Consider the following 4772-nt stretch of genomic DNA (forward strand, 5'->3'; position numbering starts at 1 on the left):
AGACAATGGGGGAAATGCCTCCAGGACATTTCAGAGACCTTTGTGGCAGCCCCTGTCATCATAGGCCTGGAGGCCTGGGGGGAAATGTGGTTTTGTGGGCCAGACCCAGGGCCTCACTGATCTGTGCAGCCTCAGGACAGGACACCCTTCATCCTAGCCACTCCAACTCCAGCCATGGCTAAAAGAGGCCAAGGTACAGCTTGGGCCATTCCTTTAGAGGGTGCAAGTTCCAAGTCTTTGTGGCTTCCATGTGGTGTTGGGCCTGTGGGTAAGAAGATGGCAAGGGTTGAGGTATGGGAACCTACATCTAGACTTCAGAGGATGTATGGAAATGCCTAGGTGTCCAGGCAGAAGTTGACTACAGGGGTGGAGCACTCATGAAGGCCCTCTACTAGGGCAGTGATGGGGGAAATGTGGGGTTGGAGCCCTCACACAGAGTCCCCACTTGGGCACTGCCTAGTGGACCTGTGAGAAGAGGGCCACGGTCCTCCAGACCCCACAGTGGTAGATCCACTGACAGCTTACACGTGCACCTGGAAAAGCCATAGGCATTCAACACCAGCCTGTGAAAGTAACTTCAGGAGCTGTAACCTGCAGAGCCACAGGGGTGAAGCTGCCCAAGTTCTTGACAGTCCACCTCTTCTGTCACTGTGGCCTGGATGTGAGATATGGAGTCAAAGAATAATATTTTGGAGTTTTAAGGTTTAATGACTCCTCTGCTGTGTTTCAGACTTACATGGTGCCTGTAGCCCCTTGTTTTTGGCCAATTTCTTCCATTGGGAATGGGATCATTTATCCAATGCCTATAACCCTATTGTGTCTTAGAAGTAACTAACTTTGCTTGATTTTTACAGGCTTATAGGAAAAAGGGACTTGTCTCAAATGAGACTTCAGACTTGGACTTCTGAGTTACTGCTGGAATGAGTTAAGACTTTGGCGTAATGTTGAGAAAGCATGATTGCATTTTGAAATGTGAAAATGGTTTGGGAGGGGCTGGGCAGAATGATATGGTTTGCCTCTGTGTCCCTATTTAAATATCGTGTTGAATTGTAATTCTCATGTATTAGAGGAGGAACTGGTGGGAAGTGATTGAATCATGGGGGCAGACTCCCCCCATACTGTTCTCATGATAGTGAATGAGTTCTCATGAGATCTGTTTTTTTTTTTTTTTAAGTGTGTAGCACTTCCCCCTTTACTCTCTTTCTCCTGTTCTGCCACGTGAAGAAGGTACTTGCTTCCCTTTCATCCTATTGCCATGATCATAAATTTCCTGAAGCCTCCACAACCATGCTTCTTATACAACCTACAGAACTGTGAGTCAATTAAACAGTCACAGGCAATTCTTTGTAGCAGTGTGGGAACAGAATAACACACACATCTACTATATTGTATTTTTTTTAAGGCTGGGAGGATAGGTTTCTGAGGTCCAATTATTCTATGGAACCATTTAATATTGACTCTGAAGCTTTTATCATCTTTCTGAATCTATAATGAGGAATCTGTCATGAAACTCTACCATTTGTGGAATTCACAGTTTTTAACAAACTATCCAGCCTTGAAGGATATTGATTCTTAGTCTATCTCCAAGTCATTCCCATCTCTTCCTTCTCCTAAAAACTTCAAACATAATCTTTGTTTGCCTTTCCCTTTCAACATGCACAAGAAGATAAATTATCTTCTCATAACTTCTTCTAATTTTAAGAAACACATATCACAAGAAGATAAATTGTCTTCTCATAACTTCTTCTAATTTTAAGAAACACATATCCTACACCTCTTTGCTGAATCATAGAAAAGAAGGCAAAAGAGGTTAGGGTGTTTTAAACAGAGTGAAAACTTTTTCTCCCAAAGTTTCCGGGGAGCATAAAGGTTGTTCTTTCTGATTGTTTTATAGCAGTAGAAACAATGAATTTATATCTCAATAAATTTCACTGTCACATAACTAGAGTTCTTGAAAACTTGACCCTGAATCTTGATGTCACCCAGATTCTATTTGATTTATGAGCATAAACCTTGATTGAATAAAGTGACAATGAACAGCCTTTTAAAATAATTCTCTTACTGTACTAAACATCCTCTATAGCTCTCACATCAAACTTTGGAGATCAGACATTCTGAGGCAGGAAGAGAGAGAGATCTTTGACCCCAGCTCCTGGCCAGCAGTTTTCCCTCTGTTTCTCGTACTTTCTCTTCCTTCCTTCCTATTCAACATTTTCTTCATAAGGTGCTCCTCCTTTCTCTTTATTTTTCTTTCAAATATGTTTCTCTTTTTGTCTCTGTATTTGATGAAGGATGAATGGTGATTTATTATATTCAGTTGGTTTCTAAAACATATGCTCTTTATTATTTTTTTCAGGAAAAAGTAACTATTCTTAAGAGTTCTTTCTTATTTTAATGGACAAACACTTCCAAAATAATTTTATTATTTTCTTTTCATACTTTGAGAAATATAAGATATTTATTTTGTGAAAATCTGGATGAGAGAGAAGAGTGATTTTTGCTATTAGCATCTGATTTACACAGTATGGACAATTGGATTCATTATTTTTCTTAGAGTATCTTCAAGGACTCGTCTCCTAAACAGCAGTGTCTCCCTCTTTAAGTTACACTCTTTGTAGCTGTGGTATTGTTACCTGAATGCATTAACTATACTTCAGAATCAGGCCAAGGCATTGAGCAAAACTGTACATTAAAGAGCTTTTTATTTTTAGGTCTCCATTTTCAAAGCTATTTTTTCCCCATATTTAAGAGTTCTGTTTGGTATTCACTGGTCACTCTTTTCAATAAAATTAATAAAATTAATTCTTTTTTAAAAAAATTACACAAAGAATTGGAATTAATTTCTTATTCTTCTTATTGAATTTTTTGAATTTTAAAATAATTTATAAAATAACTACTATGAAGATGCAGCAATTACTAACCCTCAAAAAGGTGCTATTGTTCACAAGGGAAATTTGTTTGTTTGGAATCTGTTTCCGTACATGTAAAATTGTAAAACTGGATTACATATGGGACACCTTCTTCTGCTGGAGTAAAATTGATTTCTAAGAGAATTGTTAACCATATTGATTTTATCAATGAACTTGGGGATCTAGAACACTCTGTGATAATTAGATGCTAGATATTAGAAATCAGAAAAGATTCAGCTATGTATCCACAAATGTATTCACTTCCACGTGCTCATGTTTTATTTTTCAACAACTGCTTTTAATTGGGGAGTAAGCTTACACAAAACAACCTTCTGTCCAGAGGTGATGTACAGTATTGAATTTTGCTGACTCAATAAGTATTGCTTTTTACAACTGAGACACAGTGAATTACTTAAACATATTTAAATGAGTATCATTCGTGCTAACGTTTGGATGAAAAAATACTCAAGAAATTATTTTATTTTAACTCTGCCTTTTCTTTTCTTTTCTTTTCTTTTTTTCAGCCCAGAGGTCTTTTATTTTATTTTTTTTAACACCTTTTATGCGATGAATTCATAGGGAATAGGTTCCAGCAGCTCAGCCTCCTTCCCATTGGTTCTCACAAAGTGTGCTTCTCTGGGTGGAGCAGGCTGGCGTTTCAGTTGAACCCAGGTACCTTTCTCTTTGGCTTCTTTCTTTTTCTGATCATTTTCCTTCACTAATTTCAGGAAGCTATCTCGGCTCTTAGAGTACTTAATGCGCTCAATACGCACATTAATTCTCTTGGCAAGAATCTTGCCCTTAACTTGTTTGTTTACAACAATGCCAACAGCATGCTGGGGAACATTGTAGACTCTTCCAGTTTTGCCACGGTAACACTTGTGGGACATTCCTTTTTGAACAGTACCCATTCCCTTGATGTCTATGATATCACCTTTCTTATAAATTCGCATATACGTGACCAAAGGAACAACTTCATGTTTTCTAAAAGGCCTAGAGAACATATATCAGGTGCCTCTCCTCTTTCCCTTTGTGTTTGTCATTTTGGCGAATTACTGGAAGATGGCGGTTCCAGCCGAAAGGAAAGGCTAACTCTGTCTTTTCCATTTTTAGATTCAGGTTGCTTCATTCTTTTGATGTTGCCAAGACTCTAGCATGCTTCATTTACTCTTTTTTCCACATTTGAGGATTATTTTGCATCTATATTACTTAGATTCTATAGATTCTGTCTTTACAACATATTTGTCAGTGATTGAAAGTAGTATTGTAGCATTGCAAGACTAAATCCCACAGAGCACTGGCTGTGTCTGTTGTGTTCACTGCTGTTTCATTCAAGTTGCAGATAGTTGCTGGCATAACGTGATCATAATATGTGTTTTTGACAAACAGGACTCAGTTTTGCCAATTTTTAGTCACTTTAATGTTGCATGCTACACGTCTCCTTAAATATGTAGCTGTAGTCTTAAATCCAATGCAGACTACTCTTGGTTCTCACTGGTTTCATGGATTAGCTCCACCTATTGTTGAAAGCACTTCTGAGCTTATCACCTAAACTATTTGACATTTGTTGATATTAAAATAAAGGAAATAATGATGGTTACTATAAATGCTCTCATTACTGTTAGCAAAATATTTAAACTTTCCAAATTCTAGAATCACGGTGAGTTTGTACTGTCTTGCCTCCTTGTGATTTCATTGGGCTTTGATACTAGTTCTGTCCAATAAATTTGAAGATAAACGATTGAGTGTGAGCAAGCATAGAATTAGCAGTGCTAGAATATCCAGAATACTTTTCGTTTTTGCATGGCAACTGACCAGAATCAAGATGGTGGCTGCTCTATCAGTCTAGATACCCAAGTGACT

At 37.9% G+C, this 4772-nt stretch overlaps 1 pseudogene; it reads right to left on the reverse strand.

Moving 5' to 3' along the window:
* Positions 1-3429: 3429 nt before the first annotated feature.
* Positions 3430-3992, reverse strand: LOC709144 (large ribosomal subunit protein eL21 pseudogene; annotated as a pseudogene).
* Between the last annotated feature and the right edge of the window lie 780 nt (positions 3993-4772).

This window comes from Macaca mulatta, chromosome 7, assembly GCF_049350105.2.
Source record: "Macaca mulatta isolate MMU2019108-1 chromosome 7, T2T-MMU8v2.0, whole genome shotgun sequence".
NCBI classification, from domain to species: Eukaryota; Metazoa; Chordata; class Mammalia; order Primates; family Cercopithecidae; genus Macaca; species Macaca mulatta.